The 26,228-nt window shown below is 39.3% G+C and overlaps 1 protein-coding gene across 3 annotated transcripts in view; it reads right to left on the reverse strand.

Annotated features, from left to right (window-relative positions):
- Nucleotides 1–26,228, reverse strand: part of RNF144B (ring finger protein 144B) — a 130,453-nt gene that overhangs the window by 63,585 nt on the left and 40,640 nt on the right. Inside the window, exon 1 of one of the 3 annotated variants that reach the window (XM_072945605.1) lies at nt 14,313–14,374. The exons of the other annotated variants lie outside the window; for them this stretch is intronic. The gene's annotated coding sequence lies outside the window, so the exon portion shown is untranslated. Of the gene's footprint in view, nt 1–14,312; nt 14,375–26,228 lie in introns of those variants that run through there. 3 annotated transcript variants of the gene reach the window in all.

Genomic DNA, 26,228 nt, shown 5'->3' on the forward strand with positions numbered 1-26,228 from the left:
GAACTGCTTAGAAACCTAACAGGTTGTAGTCCAGTTAAAGAAAATGTAACAAAGTAATCATCCAGAAGCTGTGGGGTACCACCATGTGCCTTCCTCACTCCAAAACCTGGACACTTAGTGTCTGTGTGATGTTTACAACACATTACATACCTACTCACTCCTCACACCCACCCCCTCCCCCCATGGGTCACAGTCACAATCCCAAATCTGTTCAAAGCTGCAATTTAGACACGTGGCTGTTGCTCTGACCGGGGAATTTTCTGTGCTCACTCCGCCACTTCACTCTGCTTTTGCAACCACGGTCAAGAATGTGCTTCCTGAAATGAAGGGACTCACAGGCCTTTGTGGAAGGGATCTGAGCATGCCAGTGAAGTATCAGCAGTAGGCACCGTTCCAAAGGACACAAGCAAACGGCTTCTCAGCTCGCCATGTTGAAAAAACCTCAAGGTCAAAGCCAAGTGCTGAAGAACACAGTGCATCTCTATGGACGATCATAGGACAGGCAGGAAGACCATTCCACGAGTGGGAGAGAAAGGGAAGGAAAGGGAGATAAGATGGTAAGAGAACACACAGTGGGGACCCCAAATAATAGAACTGAAGGCTCTTTGAGCTTGAAAAGTCCTTCTAGCTAGTTTAGTCCAAACACCTAATTTCAGAAATGAAGAAACAACTGTCCAGGGAGATTTAAGTGGCTTGCTTGAACCAGCTAGGGGCAAAGCTGGAACCAGACCTAAATCTGTGTTAGATGAAAAAGGTTTATGTTAATGAAAACCATCCCATGGATGCCTAACTTCAAATTTAGCAGAAGCTTAGGTTCTGGGATAATCAATCTCAAGGTATTTTCTCAGTGTAGTGACTATTGTTGATGGACAGGAATCAGGAAAGATAAAGAAAGCACCTTCTAAGAGGTTAATTTTTTCATTAGTGTCAATATAAAACCTTGGTGCCTTAAACCAAAGTTCAACACAGAGTCTACTTTTTAAATTACCATGCAATTAAATTATAATCTCTTATAATCTCTTGTCAACAGGATAAGGGAAGAAACTAATATGAATGAAAACGTGGGTTAAGCAATAATCATGCTGCTGCAAATAGCAAATGGGAAGAAAAATTATATTGTATAATTAAATAATATTGGCATTAATTATTTTCAACCATGCAAGTTTATAAAAACTGCAAATTTTAATAAGACTAAATAAACATGTAGAACGCGGTAGTATTATGTGAACAACTCTTTCAGATCTGTGATAAAAATAAAATTTAACCAAGGAGGTTAAAGACTGTACACTGAAACCATAAGACACTGATGAAAGAAACTGAAGAAGACACAAATAAATGGAAAAACATTCCATGCTCATGGGTTAGAAGAATTAATATTCTTAGAATGTCCATGCTACCCAAAGCAATCTACAGATTCGATGCAATTCTATCAAAATTTCAATGGTATTTTTCACAGAAATAGAACGATCCTAAAATTTTTACGGAACCACAAAAGACCCCAGATGGACAAAGCACTCTTGAGAAAGAACAAAGCTGGAGGAATCACACTTCCTGATTTCAAACTGTATTACAAAGCTGTCTTAATCAAAAATGAACACATTGAATCTGACTATACTTCAATTTTTTTTAAATAATAATAAAATAAAACATGTAAGTTGCATATTTTAAAAAATACTCTTTCAGATCTGCCTGATGAATTCACAGTGAGCATTCATTTTCACAAGCATGTATTGATCTCCTCCAGACAAGTGTCTAGATGCTGAGAAGACAGACATAAGTTAGACACGGCCCCTGTCCTCAAAGAGCTCTCAGTCCAGGGAAGGAGTCAGACAAGCAAGTAAATTATCAGGGTACTATAATGTGTACATATGTGATACAAGAGACAAACACAGGACCACAGAGAAAAAATTAATTAAATGAAGGGGGTTGGTGAAAAGAACCATGGGAGGCTTCCCTGAGAAAGTAACTTTAAGCTGAGGTTTCAAGTAGCCAAGTGGGGAAGGTGGAGAAAGGTGAACCAGTCAAAGGCAACAGCCAGAGCAAATGCCTAGAGATGTCAGATTTTAGGTGACACTTTTCACGTTCAGACAGAGCAATAAAAGAATGAGGGCCTGGACTAATTTAGAGGCAACGGGCATGGAAAGGAAATGAACAAATGGAGAGAGATTTCAGAAACAGAACTGATGGGACCTGATATCTGATTGGATGTAGAGGATGAAGGAGAGAGAACTGTTCAAGCTGCTGGCACCACTAACTCAGAATGAGAATAAAGGAGAAGTAGCCATCAGGAAAATGATGATTCAATTTAAATCCTGCAGGATCCTAAGTGTCTCTGTGACACATAGAAGACTTGTCCAGAGAGATCTGGAGTAGAGGGTCTTTTAGGAATTGCCATCATTTAGGTGGTGTCTGTGGATGAGAATACAAAGAGGGAAGAAGCGGCTTTCCACCTAATACACACTCTTATCACCCACTCATTTTTATGTAACCTTAAACAAGTTATTTAACATACCCAAACTCATGCATAAAATAGGCATGATGATATTCATCTCATAGGTAGTTGTGAGGCTCAGTGAGAGGTTTGTAAAGTAGCTAGTCTGTGTCTGGTGGCACTATACCAGTCTTGAAGGTGGGCAATGAATGGCACCTCCTGAAATTGTGCAGTACACAACCTGTTCAGCTGGACAGGTTCAACCTGGCCCGATACAGTCAATGTCATTCATCTTAGAAGGAAGGGAAAAGGAGAGAAAAAAGAGAAGATGATCAGAAAAGAGAATTCAAAGGAACACCAGTTTGGGTTTTGTTTTGTTTTTTTAAAGGTAGGTAAAAGAGGATACCTCATATAAGCCTAAGAAGGAACTGCTTCTTTTAGACTAGAAAAGTCAATGTAACATTTAATATCACAGACTGAGAAGTAAAATCCAGTCACTACAGTCTACAAAAATATTTTTCATCTTTCTGAGCAATGATAGTCTTGCTATTACAAATTGTTCACCAGAGATTGCAGTCATGTTGACCTTCATCACAATACAGAATTTCCTAATTGCAACTACAGACTATCCTAAAGAAAAGGAAAACAAAATCTTGACATTAATGGTTAAGTAATCCAAACCATAGGAATTGTATTAACTTGTAACATACCTAAACTCATATAAAAGCAAGACCAAAATAAATCTAAAGCATACTTATGAAGCCAAAAAATAAATATAGAAACCTAATTACTAGATATGTATAAGATACTTATGTAATACATATTATGTAATATGAAATATATTATATATATATGCACACACATATATATAACATGCATTGTAGTCCTACACAAGCAGGAAATCAACAAATGGAATTTCTTTTTTAAAAAATCATTATAATTAATATAAAGAAAAATCAACATTCATTCTGATGCTACTTAAATCACTCTTTTCTACCTTGGTATGTAAGTTGGTAACACATACCTTAGACTTGACATCTTAATTATATCCTGCACTAAGACATTTTTAAAAATGTTTCTAATGATTTGTTTAGTTTCAAGAAATCAAGTGAAAGAACACAAGTATTGGGAAACCACCTTCTCCAACAGGTGCAATTCTCTCTCCACAGGAAAAGATTTAAGGCAAAGGTCATGGTGTTCTGCCACTGACAATTTGGCCATTTCTCATTTCCAAACAGCTACTATTTCATTCACATTCTTCTGTTGTATCTAACAATGCTCATCTTATACATAAACTCAACATTTATTGAGGGTATTGAGTATAGACCTAAAAGTAACACACAATACAAAATGAGACTGAGAACATGACAAAAGACTACGATAGAAACTATGCCAGAGATTCCTTCGACGTGGCATGGTGGTCAAACCACACGGAAGGTCAAAATATGACCTAGAAATGGTCACCCAGCTACATCCAACTTGATAACAAAAGTTTTCAAAAAGCTGGAGGAGTGTCATTTTGGTTCTATTTCATACATGCAAGAGCATCTCAACATCTCACAGAGTGAGTCAAAACCAGCTGGGTCCCAGTAAGAAAAACTGCCATCACCACTGTTCCACACAAGAGCCCATCATGACTCGAGGCAGAGAGCTGAACCCTTAACATCCTACACATAACTCCACTAGCAAGCCAGGGTTATGGATCGATGAGAAAATGGAACTCAGCACTCTAGAAATTCACCTGACTAGAAGAAATGACTGCGTTAGCCCTGAATTAGAATTCTCCACCAGAGAGTCAGATGAAACAGTCTTGAGAATCCTTATGCTTGCAAACTTTGCATGAATCTTTCTACTAATATTATCTCCTCCAAATTCTTGCATATCAGACAAGCAATGAAAAAAAACCCCCAATGTTCCCATAAATTGTCATCCCAGCCAAAGTACCAACTGGTTTATAGAAAATGAGGACCCAGTCCTGTGCACCCATATATATTCCACATAGATAAAAGGACTCAGCTGAAATAAAAGTCAAACTATTTCTTGGCTTAAATCATGAGGAATTTCATTCTTGGCATTAAGAGTCCCATCTACAAGGACCACATTACCCATATGTGGGAATATTATAAATGCTGACTTTCCAGAGTGGGACTTTATTTTGAAACACACCTTAAAAACTTAGGTTTTCTCTATAATATAGATGGCTGAGTCCCTTCTTTTCTGCCTTCTCCCTCTCCTTCATCTCCCGCCTCTTCCAGAAAAAAAGTGAATTATAAAGTCCCCTGGAAACCAGAAGTCAGACAAAACTAACAAATACTATCATCTGCAACAGATCACAGAAACCAAAGTTAAGGACATGGATGCCAGGGCTGCATGAATGTTGGATGGAGCAGTGCAGGTACCTTGAGAGGCAAGGATGCAACACCATTTTATAAGAGGGGGAAAAAAACTCCCCTCCACTCGGAAAGTCTGTTTGCCTCCCACATCTACCATGTGCCACCTGAAATCCTCTAGATCCTCATCAAAAGCTCATAAGAGGGTTTGCTATTGTTTCAATACATCCCCCCAGAGGACATGTTCACAGTCCTCACAAGGAACCCCTTAGGGACTTTTCTAGGTAATAACAATTGTAGCAAAACCCATAGCCTCTGTACCACAATGCTTGCATTTCTAACAAAAGAAATCTCAGAGAGGTCCTTCTTAGACATCAGTGTTCCCTAAGAGGATCTTTCTCAGTCCCCTTGGCCTCTGGCAAGGAATCATATTCAGATTAAATATATGAAGATCAGTTTAAATAAGCAATAACTGAAGTCATGTTACTTTTGTTGCAATGTGCCTTTTCCCAAAGGCCTCACAATAATTTTTAAACTCACATTACACCTGACCTGCATAACTATACCTATCTCACAGAAGTCACCATCACTAGCTGTAGGCAATTAATGATCTCATGAGGTCAGCAGTGAAGAAAATAATCTGTAATAATCTATTGCCCAGGGTGTCTCTAATCAGATACACAGGCTCTCTTTCTTCCCTCCTCCAACTCAGCTCTCTCTTTATTCCTCGACCATGGGATTTACGGAGCACTCTAATTATTTATATGTCTGGCAGTAGTCTGTGAGAAGGGTGTCATAATATTTTTCTCATTTTCTACTCTCATCAGCCCCTTAGTCACCCATGTATCAACGTTAACAGCCTATGTTGTCTTCTAAACATTTTTCTTTGTGCTCACTGCATCACGCTGACGTATGCTATACACACAGACACATAAGCCACTTATCTTAGCTCTGGGAATTGTCTATTCATTTTCTCTGTCCATTTTGCTTTAGAAGAGTTTATACTTTCCCTGTCTATTCACAAGAGCTCTTTGTAAATTATAGACATTAACATTTTGCCTGCAATATATTTTACAAAGACTTTTCCCAGACAGAGTTGATGTCTATTGATTTATTTTGTTACTATTTCCATGAAATGGTTTTTGATGGTATATATTCTGATATGCCTGCCTTTTCTCACATAGCTTCTGGGGGTTCCAGTCTTGATTAAAGAGGTTTCCCAAGCTTCAGACAGTAAATGTGGGCTTCTCTAGATTCTCTTGTGAGATTTTTGAGTTTAATGTCTTTAATCCATCAAGGAATTATCTGTAAATAGTATATGATGAATCCTGTTACAGCTTATCAAGAGAACTACCTATCATCAGAACAATTTATTAAGTAATCCAGGATTTTCTCACTGAACTGCCCTGCAAAATGTATCAAATACTCAGTTTTCTATATTTTGAATGATCTATTCTGAATTATCTATTTTTGAATCTATTCTCTGCCAATAGTCAATCTGTTGATTTCTAGGCCAATACTATTTGATTATAGTGACTTTATAGCATTCTTGTTTTTCACACTTTTCTGGGTTACAATGGGGCATTTATCAACGTAAAACTTTATGATCGTTATACACAATTTTTAAAAACCCAGGTTGTCAGTGTGCTTTTGAATTACTGGAAATGTACATATTATACACTTGTATGGTTTTATCATATTATTTAAGGAAGCATTTCCTCCCATTTCTTAGTGCTCATTGCTAGAATAGGGAAAAGCTTTCAATTTATACATTTATCTTGCATCCCTGCCATCTCCCCAAATATTTTATTAATTCTACTAGAGTGGCTGTTTTTTTTTTAATTTAGTCTCATTTTTGAGGGGTTGTGTACAGTCATACCGTATCAGCAAGAGAAAAAGATTTTCTCTCTTCTAGTAAACATGTCAGCAATATAATTTGTTGTCTCATTTCATTTTCTAGGACATAAAAGATAATGATAAATAAAAATGCTGCTCATAGGCATTCTAATCGAGATCCTTATTTAATTGGTTTTAGTATTTTGCCACCTATAATGAAATCTGTTGTTAGTTTTTCACAAATAGTCTTTATTATGTCTAAAAAGTATCCTTCTATTTAAGAGCTTTATTAGTTAGGAATAGTACTAAACTTTACCAAATGACTTTTTAGCAATTATTATATGATCATGTTATCTTTTTAAATTTTGATATAATGGATTGGGTGGCTGGGTTTTCTGATACTGAACCAAATTTACATTCCTGGAATAAAACCTTCTTGATCATACTGTATTGTCTGATACTGGTATTAAAGGTATACTGGCTTTATAATGTGAATTGGGGAGATCCTTGTCTTTTTCTATGATCTGGAAAAGTTTAAATAACATTGCAATTACCTGACTTTTAAAGACAGAATGACCATAAAATTCTTTATTCAAACCAGGACACTCAGAATAAAAGCAGCAGCTAATAAACAATTAAAACTGCATAACTTTTAAAATATACATTAATTGACAAAATAACTGGTTTTATTATATTGGTAGACTGAGAAAATAGTTCGATTCAAAAATTGTTTTCAAAAATAAAACTTAAAAAAAGTTTGTATTTATTAATTTTTAAAAACTTCTGTATGTTATTTATCTTAATATTAAAAATATGACAAGGAAAATTATTCTTGGCAGATATTCAAGTACTTTAATCAGTTTGTCACTAATACTGGGTCATTGCTCTTTCTATGAAGGATGTTATATTATCAATATGATTTTTTTTAAATAAAAATTCCTTCAAAGGCACATTTCATAGTTGAAAACTATGAAATCATTGACACCTTCAATTTACTCTTTTCTGTAGACCTTAATATTTTTAATTGAGAAGATACTCTCCTGAGTGCTCAAGTACCTAGTAAGCTCAGAGAAAATTCTACTAAATGGAGTATTTTCTTAATTCTCTTATGAATTAATTAGGAGAATTCTACTAAATGGATTATTTTTTTAAGTTCTCTCATGAAAAGCATTTATAAAGACACTGCATTTTTGCATGTAATACCTTTGAGAAATATTGATACAAACCAAATACATCAATTAAATTGTATTTATTTATGATCCTTTTTAGTTTCACCAAAATTAGATACCCTGAAATGACAGGTCTTCAATCTATTTTGAATTCTGATTAAAAAACAAATTTTTCCTATCAGAAATAGTACTTCTACGAAAAGATTCTTCCCACAAGTCCAGATATTCCACGTGCAACTACAAAATTTCAAAATTAAATCCTGTATACCGCATTTGAGTTCTTATTTAATTTGCTCAGTTCCTACCTTGTATTTCTAAGGGTAAATTCTAGTGCCTTCCTATTTACAAGCTTTGTGTTCCGTAACAGCAATTTGTACAGCTTCAAAAGCTGAATATTTTTCTTGCTCTGTTAGCTTTGATTAAAAATTTCCAACTGGTTTCAAACAAAAGTCAAGCCAAAATTAGAAGACTCTTTGCAAAAAACAGTCAATACTATCCATGGGCATTGATTTACAAAGCAGTTCTTCAAAGATTCAAAACATTTCTAAAATCTGACTCACAATGGACTCCAAAAAGAGAAAACTCATACTGCATGCTGAAGGATTTTTTATATTCAACAGCAGCTTCATCACAAAAATGATGTAGGTTCAACTATTTAGTGAATGTAGAAAAAATATTTGTAAAATTTGGCAATTATTTCTATTTCTATTGCAGTTTGTTTGAAAGAAATAATGAGTTGTATGTGCAGTTATAGCTCTGGTAGAGTGTGTGCCTAGCATGCACAAGGTCCTGGGTTCAATCCCCAGCACCTCCATTAAAAATAAGTAAATAAAAACCTATTACCTCCCCCCCAAAAAATTAAAAATACATAAATGAATAATTTATATATATATATAGTTAAAAGTTTCCCTTTGAGTAAAGTTTTGGTTATATGTTATGCCCTAAAGATCTAGATATAAAGTATAATTTTTTATTGCTTTCTCTTTGATTTATTCTTTTATCAAAAGTTTATCTGGGAGAGCATTTCTTAGTTTCCAAGAGGTTTGGGGGGCGGTCATATTTTTATTATTAATTTCTAATTTAATTGGGTTATGATGAGGGAATGTGACCTTAAAAAAACTCTACTTTTTATATTTGTTATAGTTTTGCTTGTTTTTGGCCAAAGTAGCTTATTAATTCTATTTCTAGTAACTAGGGTTTGGAAAGTTGCACATCTCCAAAGAAATGCTCCCTGAAAGGTGACTTGGTGATGTGACCAGGTAACCTGCCCTGCTTACCTGAAGGCTAACCCCAAGTAGTAACAATGGCTCATGTTACAAAAGAATTCTAACTTGCAAATCTGGAACCATCACAGCTCGAGGTAGAAAACAAGGCAATTAATTATTTTTAACAGCCAGATGATTGTATCACCTAGGAATTTAATCAAAACAAACCAAAGACATGCAATACTTCTGAATGGTGCCCAGCAAGCACCTCGCTTAAGTATTCATTTTCAACATGCCATCTCAATTCCTCCTCATTATCAATAGACACTCATAAGCATCAGGCAGACCTGCTGTCCATCTACAAATCCAAGAGAAACACATTTACCTTGCATATCAAGAGTGCCTCAGCATGATTCACTGAAATCAGGAGTTGAAAGAGGCTAGAAATATTTTAAATGCAAGTAACTGTTAAAATATTTAGTCCCACCAAAGCTTTGAAGATTCTGTGCTCAAATCAGATCAGCCTTGGTGACCTAAGACTCAGACAATGAGCACATTGAAGAGAGGAAATCTTGTTTAAAATCACCAAGGAAATTCCAAAGTCTTACAAAAGAATTAGCAGCTATTTCAGCAAAGATACACTTGGAAGCAGGGTGTTGTTTTCTTAAAGTTTCTCCTGAAAGTTCAAAAAGGTAAAGTGGAAACTTCCGCAGGCCTGGTGAGTTTGAGAAAGAAATAGATTACCTTCTTGAGCACCTACTGTGTGCCAGGCAAGGTCCTTAGTACTAAGCATTTTGCATACATTATCTCTTTTAATCTTCACAAAAGTCATCATTACAGAAAATAATTTGTTTATCTACTTGCATTATTAAATTGGTTAGTAACTGATATACAGAAAAGGCTCACTAAAACGTAAGTTTGGCTACAGAGTTCTCTCATGATATAATCCACTGAGGGTTAAATTAAGACTCCAGTATTTTGACCTCTAAGTTAGGAAGAATCCGTAAAAACTTCTAAGATTGCAGGCTGTGATTTCAGCAAATTTTTGTTTCAAACAGGGGCCAATATACCCATCCATTTACTTTGAAATAATTGTTACCTAAGAATTAATTAAATTGTTACCTAAGTATTAATCAAATGACCTCATGAGATCTAATCCCACTTGGTATTATACAACCAGTGCATCACAAAGGTAATTCTAACTAATAACCTAAATAATTTAATTGGCACAAAATTCGAAGTAACATATAACCCGCCTTCTTTTTTAGACTCACCTTCTGCCCTTTTCACTTTACATCTAAGCTTCCACCATGCTAAGCTATTTTCAGGCACTCCGAATTTCTTTTTTTTTTTTAATATATATGTATTTTTTTATTGAAGTAAAGTCAGTTTACAATGTGTCAATTTCTGGTGTGCACACAATACTTCAGTCATATAGGAACATACATATACTCATTTTCAAATTCTTTTTAACCATAAGTTACTACAAGATATTGAATATAGTTCCCTGTGCTATACAGTAGAAACTTGTTGTTTATCTCATTCACAAATTCCATTTCACAAATGATTCTCTATTTGCCCAGGTCATTCTTCCCCCACCTTTTTCACCTGATGAATAGTTCTTCATCTCCCAAAATGTCACTCAAAATATATCTTTTCTGGGACACCTACCTCCTCCCCCATCCGGTTAGAGGGCATCCTCTGGTCTTCCTTAGTACAGAGCTCTTACCCTATTAGAGCACCCATTCCTTCATTCAGTAAACATTTATTAAGCTCCTATTATCTACCAGGTTCTTTATTAGGTGCTGGGAATACAAATATAAATAAAATATAAGACTTCAAGCGGTATAGGAAAAGAGAGTCACATATACCAGTCAGAGCAGTGCCACCTGGATCCAGGAAGGCAGCTGTGGAGCCCCGCCCTGAAGGACAGGAAGAGTTTAATGGGTAGAAGTGTGAGAAGCCAACAGGGAGGAGGCTGGGAAAAAGCTATTGCATGGGCACAGGTAGACAGATGGACAACAGATAAGCTGTGTTGATGGCAGAAAAAATTGCTCCAGCCAAGGCATTTGATTTAAAAAAAAAAACTTTAAAATGACTCATTTTTAAACCTGTTCAAGCTACTATAGAAGCAAACAACAATCATAGAAAGTCAATCCTAACTTTATTCCTAATCGTTGTTAATGCCCAGTGCTTTCTTAAACCCAAAGAGGCTTATTAGTGACATGTTAAAACTTTCAAATTTTATGTAAAGACCAAAAGGGTATTTTATGACTGCTCTGACAGGCATTAGTGAATAAAGATAAATTGTTCAGTCATGTAAGACGGTAACATACCAAACAGAAATGAGGTGAGCAGGGAATAGGGGGCCCTTGGCAAGACTCTGTCTTCCTTTCCTATGACTAACACAGACAGACAGGCTGAAACTCTCTTCAGTGGTTATGCGGAAAACCACCAATCCAAAATTATATCCTCTTTGTCCAACAGAGACGAAAGTTTTCAGACTGACCAGTATTATTACATATTGTTACTAAAATCCTGAGAAAAAATTCAAGTCTTCTTTTTAATTGAAGTACCGTCAGTTACAACGTGTCCATTTCTCGTATACAGCAGTGTCCCAGTCATGCATATACATACATATATTCGTTTTCATATTCCAATCTTTTTTAATCTGCAATTTTTCCACAGGTTCCTAGAGGACCTTGGACAACATAGATGTTGCAGTACGTGCCTACAGCTACTGAAATTGGAAATGAGGGAGCAGAAATCAGACACCATCATCCTCAAAAGAATGCGGTAAACGTGGGTGGCCACCTGCCCAGTTCATGCTGATTGTTTCAGTTTAACAGTTCCAGTTGCTCCAGATGTTGATATCACAACAGCTTATGCCACTTATCAGAAAACATGGTAACAATAAATGCCCCTACGTAAGCCGAGGCACTGAGATCCACACCATGCCCTGAACTATGCTATGCTTTATTTTAAACTGCATTCAAGAAACTCAAATGGAGGATGAAATGACAAAGGAGTGAACATTATCACCCCTTTCCTAGAAGGACTGAGTAAAAGGCATTGAGCACAATACCCTAGGTTTATAAATAAATCTTTAAGTGAATTAATCCTTGCTACAATATATTATAATACAAACTGTTTTGTTATAGAGTAAGGATAGTTCTAATCTCTAAAAACTAATCAAAACCTAGGTTGCTATAGCAATGTGACATCAACTTAGTGCCTTCACAAACATCCTCTCATTGAATACACACAACCACCATTCAGCTGAAGTTGTACAATTACAGATGAGAAAACTGAGCACTGAAAAATGAACTGACTTTCCTTGGGTCAAACAAGCAGTTATTGGCATAACTTGAACTAGAACGAAGAACCAAGTCAAGTGATTTCCTGTTCCAACACTCTTGCTTCCCCAAAATCAACTTATAGGTGGAATCAAGCTCCCCTTGTTCTCCCATCAGGATCTTTTCTGGAAGGGGGACAGAAACAGAAGGTTGATGTAAAACTTTTCATTCTATTTTTTTTAAACACCTACTTTAGGCAAAAAGTCAGGTGTCGTGCCAAAACAAATTAGACAGCAGTACTCCTAATCTTAGCAAAACCCTAATCTCGACCGAGAACAAAAAAGCATACATTGAGAAGAGAATTCAGCAACTCTGAGTAGGTTACTTCTCAGCATCACCTTCTGCAAGAAGGAAAGGGCAAGTTTCCTGGAAGTGTGAGTGGTCAAAGAGTATGACTCAAAGACTATTTTAGTACGAGATCCTGTTTCAGCCTTGTTGTTCATCTGTTTCGCTGAGAATGTGAAGTTGTCTGGGTCCAAGTCAAAAAAGGGGCTGAAACCATTTGCTAAAGCCATGAATGCAAGAGCCCCACGAAGGCACACAGTGATTACATAGCACGGCCATGCACATCTTCCCATTGTCTGGCTGGACTTCTATGCAGACATCCTGCCTCACCCCAGGGAGGTGAGCTCAGGAATCCGCTAAACAAATGGGGATACTGTAAAATTCATTATTAATTTTACTACGGGCTACTCGAAGGGAAAGAACAACTCAACTGCATATAAGAAAAAATAGTTCATAAATATTTTACACACAGGCATTGACTAACGAATGACAACTCCTGTTTATCAAATGTTGCAACCCGTGATTCTTCCCTCTCTGTTCCTCCTCCCCAGACTTCCCTGTTTTTCCTACGGGAGTCACTAAGGATGTCAAAGTCACTGCTCTCCACCCTACCCTCCCTTTTCTGCCATCTAGTCCGACTGCATCTTTCAATACCTGGCACCCACAACTATCAACCACCCGCACACTTCCATGGTTTCTCTCTGCTTTCTTTAGAGTGAGAAAAAAATGGAAAGTCCAGATAGCATCAAACTTAAGAGAAATGTAGGAGAGTTAGTATTTAGGAAGCTAGTGAATTCAGGGCTTTAGACATAGAATAGTCCAGACTCTAATTTTTAGGGCAAGGAGACCATTTCAGCTCTGCTGTAGACCAAAGGATCATTTATAGTTTGGCTAGAAACCTAAACTAGCAAGTACCATATTGTTTCCATAGTAAAATGAGTTCCAAGTTCTAAACCACTGACCTGCAAACAAACTTTTGGAACACTTAATATTCACAAGTTTGGGTCATCTATAAAAAAATGTAACAATAAACGTTTCCCCTTGAGTTTCTCTTTACAGCTGCAGAAGAATGTATAGAAAGTACACATGTGTATAACTGGATGCTGAGATCTGACCTCCTTCCTGAGAAGCTGTTTCAACTGAGCAAGGAGTTGGTGACCACCACCTGTTCCTAAGAGCCCTAGGTGGATTTATTCTTCTCACTATGCCCAATGAGAGCACGTGGACTCACTTCTTGATAAGTAGTGACTATTGGGGAAGGGACTCTTAACATGATCACTAAAGGGACAGCAAAGACAGAAGGTTGGAGGAAGGTTTTATTCCCTTTATATTGGCAGTCAGTGGAATTGCTGCCATTGCAGCTTAAGGCAAAAGTTAAGTTCCAAGAAGGTAAGTTTCTTTGGAGCAGAAACTGTAACCATACTCCTATGTAAGTGTGTGTATGTCTGTGTAAAGGGAACTGAGCTATGGCGAGTAAGACTGAGGGGACAATGACAATGTACCTCAAATGGGGATGATCACTGATAGGACAACACATTGGCCAAGCCTATCCTAGTCTTCTTTTCTCTTCAAAGAGCTATAATCACAGGTCAAACCTGGAGGGGAAACTCTTAGACTTCTCCATGTAACAATTAGAGCACCCAGAATCGGCTGTAGTCAAACCAGATGACAGAGAAAAGACAAGAGTCAGACATTCCTACCAGGAAAGGATGGTGCCTCCAAATCCCACAGCAGCCATGTTTGGCTGATGTAATTCTGCCTCCTTCGCTAGAGCTGATTGGACCCAGAATGGATGTCTGTTTGAAGCAGAGCCAATCAGATTTCCTCTACCAGGAATTTGGAATTTGGATTTAGGGACAGATGATCTCTGTGCTTGACTGAAGCTGTACAGTAACCATATTCCATCATCTATATGAGCAGCAGAAAAAACCAGAGCGAGAACAATAAAGCAGATGTGCAAGAGAGGAAGGAAGATAAAGAGTCGGAGAAAGAAAATGATTTTCCAGCTCTCAGTTCCAGTTTCTTCCAGAAGCCAGCTGCATTCCTCTCTTTGAGGTCCTTAAAACACTCCTTGTCCTCATAGTAAACTTTCCTTTTTTGTTAAATATAGTTCAAATTTATTTCAGTTATTTGAGATCAGAAACACCTTGACTAAACCACATTACCATCAAGTAAATTATCATCATGCTATGAAAAAAGCTTTCAGAAGACTTTTGAATCTGTCAATGTTGAATTCAAATCTTAGCCCCACTGAGTATTACCTGTCTTATCTAGAGTCACTTTCCTAACCTCTCTGAGACTTGATCTCCAATAACTGCCATGTACAGTTGTTGTGAAAATCAGAAAAACATACATAGAGCCTGTGGACATGGTCAGCACAAACTCAATGATAACTTCTAATAGAATTCATTGGAGCAGTAGTCATGGCGACAGCAGTAGGGTGGCCATGGCTTCTCAATAGGAGGATTATACACAACACCCAGAACATATGAACACAGAAAGATGTTCTTCTTACGTTCTTTACTTTATAAAATAATTCAACCTAAGTTTCTTTACTGAGGTACTCTAGTATATGCAAAGTGTGGTTTAATTTTAAAATACTTTTTAATCTTTCACCTACCACAGATTATTTTTGAATTAATGGGGAAATCCCAATAGCAATTCTAACCACAAGATCACCTCTTCATCAATTCATCTTCCTCCTCCATCAGCTTACACATTAGAGCAATGGTTCTAATCCTTATGGAAATCACAACCCTTTTAAGAATATGATCAAGCTATAAGCTCTCCCTTCAGAAGACTCACATATACAAAAATGCAAAAATTTTCACATCTTCTAGTGTGTATGATCCTACTGAATCCCATCCATGAATCCCCAAGGATTGAAGAGCCCAATAAACTTCTTAACTTAGCATTTCTCTAAGTCTAAGTCTCTGAACGTACCCCTAGGGATGACCGACATATAAAGATAACCTGCATTAAGCACCCCACACACCCAGGTTAATATTCTTACTGAAATGCAATGCAACAGATTCCCACTTGTCTGCGAGGGTACTTGCATATTCCCCATGGTGGTTTTTACAGGCCCTTCCATAGTCCTTACCCTACTACATTTTAAGCACTGGTTTACTTGTATGTCTGCCATACCAAACTGTGAGTAAGGGCAGAAAGTGTGTCTTTCATTTCTAGGATTATGCTTCATATAGTAAATATTCAATAAATGATAAATAAGCTTATAATATTTTATAAATATAAATTACGATTTGTGCTCATTTTCATGCAAGAAATTAAAAATTCAAGATAGTGGGCATGCATTAAAATAGCTATTTTAAATTCTTTATCAGGTAAGTTATAGATCTTCTACTTTTGGAGGTTGGTTACTGGAAGATTATTGTGAACTTGGTGGTATAATGTTTCCTTGATTTTTCATATTCTTTGAAGTTTCATGTTATTGTCATTGCATTTGAAGTAATAGTCACCTCCTACAGTCTTTATTAACTGCCTTTGGGAGACAAATACCATCCATCAGCCCTGCTAATGATTCTGAGGCTTTTTTAGACCTTCTATGATGTATCTGCTCCATGCTTCTTGCTCTTCTTGTAACAGAATTCTTAAGCTTGTAAGCCTTCTGTCAATCCTGCAATGCAACGGGCCAGGTTCTGACAGCCTCCCTTTTTCGTTCCCCAAAGTGGTGCTGCAACTCAAGTTTGTGGTCTCTCTCTGGCCCACAGATTTGAGCTGGATTTCTGTGTATGCTCACTAGCCATCTACCAAAGGTCATTCTCACTGCTGGCTTGAGGAGCACATACAGGGAGCTGGCCACAGGGTTGGAGAGTGTATGAGTGATGTGCACTGAGGCTTAGAGGTGCCTGTGGGCCAGCTGGGGCATCGGTGGGTGAGACTCTCCCAGTGGCTCATGGGTGGGCTTTCAGTGGAGTCCACAAGAAAGTTAAGCAGGATCCAAAACCCTTTAATGCCCTGCTTGAGTTCCACCTGCCACTCTCCCTGCCTCTTCCCACCCTCAAGTCATGTAGCTCATGATGCAGTACTCTGGATGGGGTGAGAAAGAAATGAGCCTCTTTGGCAGCAGACCCATTTAGGTACCCAGTGGCCTCATGCTGCCCCCAACTTAGGGTCCTAATCTAGCTTTCCCACTGCAACGCAGCTAATTCCAAATCTCCTGCCCCATTTGCTGGTGTCTCAGACCACCAACCTGGAGGAGCCACACTATTACCTCATGGCAATGATGCTAGTGTGAGTAAAATAAACTTAAAAAATAAGCAATGATTGCCCCTTTTGGTTAATGCCTGGTGAAAATGTGCATCGAAGACTCCCTTAAGGCGTGTTATGAGCTGACTTGTGTCCTCCCAGAATTCATATGTTGAAGTCCTAACTTCTGGTACATCACAATGTGACTGTATTTGAAGACAGTGTCTTTAAAGAGGTAATTATGTTAAAATGAGGTCAGTAGGGTAGGTCCTATTCCAATGATACTGCTGTCTTTATTAGAAGAGGAGATCAGTGGAATCCCCTCACCTGCCCAATTAATAATACCTGCTCTGAGCCTGGCCACACATATGACTTTTCTTATAAGGTCACTCAAGTCATTCAAGGCAACAAGCAAGTTTCAGCCAAAGAACATAACCTCCCTCAATTATGGGAAGGACTTCTATGGTTAACACTAGGCTATTTACATGTACGTTTAAAGGCTCTCTTATGTTGGAAAAAATTAAACCATACTAAGGATCACCAGCCTAACAACACTAGGAAATTTGTCTGAGTGTCTTATGAACAATGCCTGTATAACATCTTCCTTAAAGATAAGGATGGATAGAGAACAGACTAAGTCAGATGACCTGTGGTTACACTAAGCCGCACCTAATGGAAGATCTTGGCTTCAGTTCTTACTTACGACCTTACTAATACTGCTAACTCTATTCTTTATATTTTGCCTGTTTTACAAAATTGTTGTTTCTTGCATTACCAAATGTATGACTGCGCCTCCGATAAAATAATGACTAGGTGACTTGAAGCACTAGATCAGATGTATACTTCTGTATGAGACCAATGATTGTAATAGTGTAACTCTAGATATGGGAAGAAGCAACAAAAGAGAGTATTTTCCTGGACCATAACAGGCTTGTAAGACTGGTGGTCCAGAGACTTTTTGCTACTGTTAATTAGGCCTAGTCCTGTAAGAGCACACTGAGGGGCCTACCAACAAAATCCTCGCCTGACCTAGGAATACGCATTCCTAGCATCACGGGATGAAATGGTCCTGAAATGCCTCCCAAACTATCATTGAATTTATGACCATGAAGGCACCCTGCTAACTAAAAACTAGCACTTGCCAGCTGTCTCTACAAGGATTGGCTGGATTGGATCCGTCTGGCACCTGCCATCTAACTCTGCTTGGATTAAATAACGAGCCATTGCAGCCGCTGACCCTTCAACACTCCCTGAAAGGAGTTCAGGGTGGAGATCAGGAATGAGGTGCTCTGTGCTCTGGGAAAAACTGACAGAACAGCCCTTCAGATAGTTATTTTCAGGAAAAGATTTAATGAGCCCAAATTCTTGCATCTCCTCATATCTAGAAAAGTACTAAAATCATGAACAGTGACACCTGCCCCTTGTGACTAGCAGCAGCCTCTGCCTAAACGTGTGCCTGACTGCACGTCCCCCTCTTCATTGAAATCATATATAATACTGAGTTATCCCCCTGCCTCTTTAGAACAGTTTCTCAGAGCGATCTGAGGTGCTGTCTCCCAGGCTATCGTCCTCATTTTGCCGCAAATAAAATTTAACCCACAACTCTCATGTTGTGTGATTTTATTTCAGTCGACAGTAATCAGATGAATACAGTTTTGATTGTACATTTGCATGTATGTAATAAATGAGCTTGTAAATGCAGAAAGTAAGCACTCATTAAGCCTCGTAAATATACTTATGTTTTATCTTTCTGAAAAGAAAAAGAGGAGATCAGGACACAGTCAAGCACAGAAGGAAAACCAGGTCATGACCAGGGAGAAGATGGCCACTAACAGGCCAAGGAGAGAAGCCTCAAAAGAAATCAGCCTTGCTGACCCTGATCCCAGACTTCTCGCCTCTGGGGCTGTGAGAAAATAAATTTCTGTTGTTTAAGCCACCCAGCCTGTGGTCCTTGGCCAAGGCAGCTCTAGCAAATTAATACGAGGAATAACTAAGTATTTCAAACAGCACCAACTTTAGGATTGGTGGTAAGCCCCACTGAAATCACACCAGGTAAGCAGTTACCTCCATAGCCTACAGACCCAGTCAGTGACAACAGTCCTGTGTTTCTAATGAACATCAAAAAAAAAAAATCTATAATTTGAGCAACAAAAGAAAGCAGTATTGGATTATAACACAAAGTATAAAATAGGTATTCATGAGTCCATACTGATAAAAATAGATGATGGAGAATTGACCAGTCTCCCATGCAGAATTCTAAATAACTGATGTAAACACTCTACCCTCAGGAAGTGGAGCATAAATCCCCGATTCTTAAGTGTGGACAAAACACAGAGACTTCCTTCCAAAGAGTAAGTCAGGGAAAAGGGGAGAAAGAGTAACCTTAAAGTGGATAAACCTGACCAACCGCACCTCAGTCAGGCGGCCAAGTCACGTTGATAGTGTAAGAATGGCACTTTAGTTCTATGGTCATCCTCCTGAAAACCCATAATCCCAGTCTGATCACGAGAAAAACATCAGACAAATCCCAAATCCCGATTGAGGGACAGTCTAAAAATACCTGACAGTCCTCAAAACTGGCAAGGCCATCAAAAACAAGGCAAGTCTGAGGAACTCAGCCAAGATGAGCCTGAGAGATCATGACTAATCGTAACGTGGTCTCTTGGATGGGGCCTTGGAACAGAAAAAGGGCACCAGGTAGAAACTAAGGAAGTCTGAATAAAGTATGAACTTCAGTTAATTTGAAACATGATGATACATACACAAATGTGCCCTACAGAATTTCAACAAGTAAGGCTCCTTTCTTCACCATTGCAAAGACTCTTAGAAATTGCTCGAGTGCTAGCTGGCTGCCAAGAAGCTGGAGGAAGTATACTCACGCAGCTGGAAAGCACAAGAGTCCACGGCAGCGCACGTGCCAGAATGGAAGGGAGCCCCATACAGTTATCAGAGGCAACGTGTCGCTGGTGTCAGTGCTGAAATTAAAAGGCAGCACATGACAAAAAGGGAGGTCATCTGAACCAGCCACCCATTCAGTGACTTTCCCTTGGTGAATTCACCTCTGCCCAGGGTCAGCTCTTGGCCTTACATGTTCAGCAACTACTTGCCAGTATCTTGAAGTTAATCAAACGCATGGAGACTGACTCATACTAACTAAACATTCGTGAGTATGACATAGAAAAACAGAATGGCACATTCTCAGGCAAACCAAACACCCTTGGTTTGGGCTTACTGGGGTGGGGCATGAGAGTCCACGTTTCTGACAAGCTCCCAGGTGATGCCAGTGCTGCTGGTCCATGGACCACAGTTTGAGTAGCAAGGCTCTGAACAAGCCACATGAGAAACCAAAGTGTCAGGTTTACTGATGAGTTGAATGTCAATTAGATCACAGGAGAGGCTGACCACTCAACTGTTAATGCCATCAGGCTCTGGTTGCCTGAGACATCCATCTCCAGAGCAGAGAGAAACCCACTACTAGCACTTGGTGGTGCACCATCCTTGGCAGCTCACCCATTTCTCTGGTTGGGGCTCGCATGCGTACTGCCAATGTGCAGCTTTAGAGAGTCCTCTTATCTATGCTCCCACGCTTAATCTCCTCCCACCTCCCACCAACAGATTATTTATATACACAAATAAAATGCCTTCAATTAGTTTATGAGCTGGTTTTGCAGACTGAGGAGTCGTTCCCTCCAAGGCGACCTGATAAATCTCTGCACAGACCATATAAATTTCCTAGATTTGCTCTCTGAAGAAACTGTTTCCCTTAGTCTTAAAGGAAAAGGGGAAACCCTGCACTTACACTGTTGCCATAGGGGAAAGGGCTCATTTCTCAACTATTTACAGAACCCCACTGAGTGCCAAGCACGTGTTAGGCATTGGGGCTGCAGTCCTGAACAAAAACACACGAGACTCCAGCCCTTGTGCAAGGTTGCCATCTGAACGAAGGGACGGGCTTTCTGTCTTCAGAACAGCTACACGGAACTTCTAATCTTACAAAGCTCTACCTTCTCCTTTCAATCAGCTCCCACTTTTTCAGAGCCTTTGTTTTGCAGCCTTGAGAACACAGGCACCCCACACTGAAATGCAACCTGCTCAGCCAGTTGACTGCGTTCTATCTAACTCTCCCCTGGTTTCAACATCTGACCTGTTATGTTCAAGGGGAGGTGCAAAAATCCAAAAATAACTCTCATAAACTTCTGCCACGTCGAATCAAAGCATAGTGAAAATCAGATGACCCTCTAGACACCCCATACCAATCAAAGGACAGCAATGAACTTACAAACACTACATGCATAAGCATGTTTCTAACAGACTGGTTTAGCAGGACAGGAAATAATGATTCCATTTTGCTCATTCAGCCATTTCCACAGGTGCCTACTAAGGGAAAACACCATTCGGTGGGTAGTTCTCAGTCTAGCATGCAGAAGAATCATCTGGAAAGTGTTTCCAGGGTCTCAGTCTCCCTACCCACCCTCACCCCAGCCCACCCCACTACTACCAGAGAGTCCAAATTAGCCGACTGGAGTTTATAAATCTGTATTTTTAACATGTAGTCCAACTGATTCTGAGAAATACTGACTTAAGTCTGATTTTCACTCTATATTTTAGTGGTTTTCAACTCTGGCTCACATTAGATTTTTCGAGAATCTTTAAAAAAGAAGTCCTCATTGCCTGTACACGGTACACCAAGACCCCAAAATTATCAAATCAGAACGTCCAGTGCATGAGACCCAGGCATCAGTGCTGCTTCAAGCCTTCCAGGTGCTTGAGTGTTTGGTGTTTCCAGGTGGTACTATTTGTCTGGGTTGTTAAACATCAGATTCCAAGGCCCTCCCTGAAGAGTCTGATTCACTAGGTCTGTCTGGGGCAAGGCCCTTACAGTCTGTCTCACAAGGGCCCCAGGTGATTCTTACCATGGGGTTTGAGAAATATGCCTATCTTGCTCAGCCGAGTCATAAACTCCCATTCCCAGCAAAGCTGCTCCAACGGACCTTTTGACCTCAGTTTTGGAAGCCCTATTCTGTGCAGTCAACTCCAGTCTAACTTGGGTTTTCACAAAGAGAGAGAGGGAACTGGTCTGACTCTATGCTACATAGCAATGAAATCCATTGCTTTATATGGCAGTGATCACTGTAGCCTCACTTCTGTTTCTAACATAACAAATTATTTCTCCCACTCAGCCCTATGTCCGTGGTCTTACCAGCACCTAACATATTAACTCACTCAATCTTCACAACAATGTTACGAATAGGAACTCTTCTTTGTGCTAACTCTACCGATAAGGAACCTGAGGCACAGAGGTTAAACAAATTGCCTGTTACCCAAAGTCACCTAGAGGATGAATTTGAACCCAAACTTGGGAAACCAACACCCACACTGTAACGGCGCTCACCAAACAAAAGTTGAAGAGCCTGCCTACACCTGGCTCGCTGCCAGAAAAAGAACGCAGGATCAAGGAAGCTAATGTTCACTGAATCCCCACTACAGACCAGAAGTTTTATGTATATTATTTCATCGAATCCAAGAGTCAGATATAATCCCTATTGTCATAGACACACCCTCCTGCCTTACTGTGATGGGAAGAGGTAACAGTTGTAAAGTATTATGCAAAAAACAAAGCAGCCAAAGAAACGTTCCAAGTAGGTTTGGCAAGCTGGATACTGAAGACTTAGCTGTGAGCTCAGCGTGTTGGGGCAAAAGGAGGCTGAGTGGAGAGTCACTGCGGCTGCCGGTGGGAGGGTTCTTGAAGGAGGTGGAGCTGTGGAGATCTCCGACTCGGAGACAGGAAAGGGCTTCCTAAGGTCTCCAGAAGGGACAGGAGTCTCCTTCAGACTTACTGCTTCTCACAGCAAATCTTAATAAGTCAGGACTAATGGTGAAGGTCCACTCACTTGGAGGAATGATCTGACAGAAGCTGCCTTCAAAGATAAGTGGATGTCTCCAGCTCCTGTGTAGGGCAATGCAAGAGCGATGCTTGTGGTCCTGTGTCTGGTTTTTCCCTGAGGAGTGGCACAGGATGGAGAAAAGGGCTTTAAATCCAATGCCCAGAACTCCATGACACTTTAGCCTTTGGCAAGTGGCTAAGAGAGACTGCCTGTGTCTTTAGGGAAAAGTGGTGAGGCTGCTATGTGCCACCTTCTTCCCATCTCCGTTTAGGGACACCACGCACTGCCAGTGCCAAGTCAAGCACCTGTCTAGGAAGACCCACAAGGAAATTTGCGGGGCTCCAGGGTTCCAGAGGTCCAGTGCTATTTACTAGGTCACAGGGCACAGAGCACTGAGGCCCCAGCAGAACTGGAGTCTACACTGGACAGCTGGCCAGAAAGGATCTAAGAGAAACCAGGGACTAGCGACACAGAATAGCCCCAGCAAGGTTGGAAAGGGAAGGTCTAGGCTGGCTTTAAAAAATGATTGCAGGATAAACATTCAGGAGTAACAGCTCTGATCCTACAATATGAGCAGTCTGGTCTTTTCTTGTGGGCTGAGGACCTTTCTGAGCCCAAAGGCATTAACTGGAACTGAACAGTAGGCAAAGCCCCGCAGGCGGACATCTCTCAACGGAAGCAGGGATGGAAATGCTAGGATTTCCAGGAGAGCTGTGCTCCCATTCAAGTCCAAGAGCGGGTGAGTTAGGTATGTGAGAGTGAATGAATCACAGGACTGAGGAGGACAGATAAGGAAGCAAAGTGTATTAAAGCCTAAAAGAAGGGCCAGGGATCAGAAGGGACATTCTTCACTGAAGCCAATAAATGATAAGAAAAAAAAAGAATAAGTAAATATTTAACATCATTCCATACTTCATTCCTTTTTTATTGAAGTCCCACCATGATTTATTAGCAAATTTGCAAAACAAGCATTACTTTTAAAAATGGGGGAGGTGGGGAAGGAGGAGGAAAGAAAAAAGAAAAAATGGCTGATTGAAGAGTTTGTTATTTTTCAAACCTTCCACTAGGTGCTTTATTCCTCCTGAGCAAAACGAATAAAGCAGGCGAACCAGAATCCATGGTTCAAGTTTTTTTCACTTCCTCCATCCAAGAAACAGTAGATGACAGCATTTAGAATTAAACCCTGTTTCAAGGCAGAGGCACTCACATGTCCCCCTTTAATATGTTCTGTTTCGAATCCATACCTATTGTTTTCCCTCTGTATATTATAGAGTCGTAATCTCCTTTATGTGCTCCCCTGGTGACTTTTCCAGCTGGCAAACAGTGCAATATCTGCTTGCAACTCACTGAACCTTCAAAGCAAGCAACCTCACCAAATATTTAGTACGTTCTAGGCATAACAAATGAAAGACAAGCCTACTGTTTCTAAGAAGCATCTGATGTACATCCATGAGCAGCAAACCTGATGAATTCCCACCCCCCAAAGAAACCAACCTTTCCCCAAACTGGACAAATCCCTATGAGAGCAAATGACACTGTATTTTACAGGCTCCTCTGTCTATGTCGCCCACTTATCTGTAACCATCACAGGGTGGGTATGTTGTCTAGTTTTTTCACCCACTGTGCCTAATACACTGCATAGAACATAACACATGCTCAGTAAACACTGGTTAGAAGAATGAAAGCTGCTCATGGTAAAAAATCAAAACTTTATGCATTTGTGAAATAACCTTGGCTAAACCCATTAAAAAGAAATAAAAGAAATGGATTTGACTAGGCTCTCAGGCAAACACGTACATGTCTTTCTATAGTGATGTTGATCTGGTATTTAATACTTTATTTGGTTGAAAAGAAAACACATAAGAAAGCCATCTCGATGACCCTCATCTAGGGAACCTGGAGCAGTGTGTTAGAATTCTGACTGAGCATCTCTGTGCCTTTACCCACTAGCCTGGTTTTCCAGGTCATTACTTGACCTTTCTAAAGACTCATTTTCCTCATCTGCATAATAGGATTGTCCTATAAGAATATTCTGATGATAGCTAAGATTTATTCAATATTTACTATTAGCTGAAAATGGTGCTAAAGCATTTATACGTATATAATATTTTCTATATTCATATGTTATGTAAACATACAATTTCACTGAATTCTCACAACAACCCTATGGCTATTCCCTCCATCCTACAGATGACAGAATGGAGGCATTTAGACATTTACCTAATGGGCCCAGGTTACACTGGGTGGCGAGCACCAGCACCAGGACTGAAACGCACAATCTGGCTCCAAAGCTGGTACCCCCAGCCTCGGCTATGTTTGCATCTATGGGCTGAGATTGTCTCTAGGCCCAGAAAAAAGTGGCAACATTCATTCTTTGGGGTTCCTCTTCTGAAAACATTTCAAACATGTGTTACAGCAGACTGGCTGATTTGAACTGAGCTGGTGAAGTGGAAAGACCAGGGAGGTCAAATTCAGACTATGGGTTTCCATGCCAACATGGCCAGCAAGATATTTAACCTCCCTACACCTAAGTTTCCTAATCTACAAAAAGCTGATAATTATTACCCTTGCTTAACTTTATAAACTTGTTACGAGATGTATATTGGTTTCAGTGAGGGTTAAATGAGTTTAAATACAAGTAAAGCACTTGGTAAATCGTTGAAATGTAGTTTATATGCTAACTAAATATAAAGGAAGGAGTACCATAATAGATGTTTCTCTCAAAGTTACCATTAAAATATCTAGTAGAAATTAAGCGAAATGTAAAGAATAGAAGAGAAAGTCAAATTTGGTGGAAAGTATGAACTTGAAATGTCACTTAAAAAATTCATGCCCGGTTACTTGAACTTTGCATTTTTAAGCTTTATGAAGCAAGTTTGTAACAAAATCTACACAAAATAATGTGGTGAAGCTGCCAGTGGGCACAGTTTAAGAATTCCAGAGGGAAGAAAAGTTTTTAACATAGCACGTACTATCAGAGCCAAGCAAAGAAAACTCGAAACAAGCATCTACTTAGCCTCAAAGAAGCGGCAGTGACTTGCTGGTCGATAAGAAAAACCAACAAAAAAAGAGTGCAAAGTCAGGATTCTCTCGCTGCCTTTTTTTTCTCATTTATAAATGTTTCAACTCCTTCTTTTCCTGGAATATTAAAATTATACAATCTTCTGGAGGGCCAGTCAACCTTCATTTAAAGGTTACAGAATGACTGACAGATGTTCAACAGTCATTCAATCTTTATAATTTGCATTACAAATCACAGCATGCGAGAGCAGAAGAGGTCTGAGTGCCCAGTCCAACTGCCTCATTTTATAGAGAAAGAAACTGACACACAGGCAGATTGAATAGCTTTCCCAGCTCTCATAATCATTCATTTAAAATGGACACCGGAGTGTGTTTTATGTAGTATGAAAATTACTTTTTTAAGGAAAAAATAATTTTCCTCCTTAGCCCAAAGGAATTAAATATATTGGATTAATAGGTTAAACAACCAGCCCAGATTACCTCCTCAGGATCAGAAGCTTC

The sequence above is a fragment of the Vicugna pacos genome, chromosome 20, assembly GCF_048564905.1.
Source record: "Vicugna pacos chromosome 20, VicPac4, whole genome shotgun sequence".
In the NCBI taxonomy this organism is placed as follows: Eukaryota; Metazoa; Chordata; class Mammalia; order Artiodactyla; family Camelidae; genus Vicugna; species Vicugna pacos.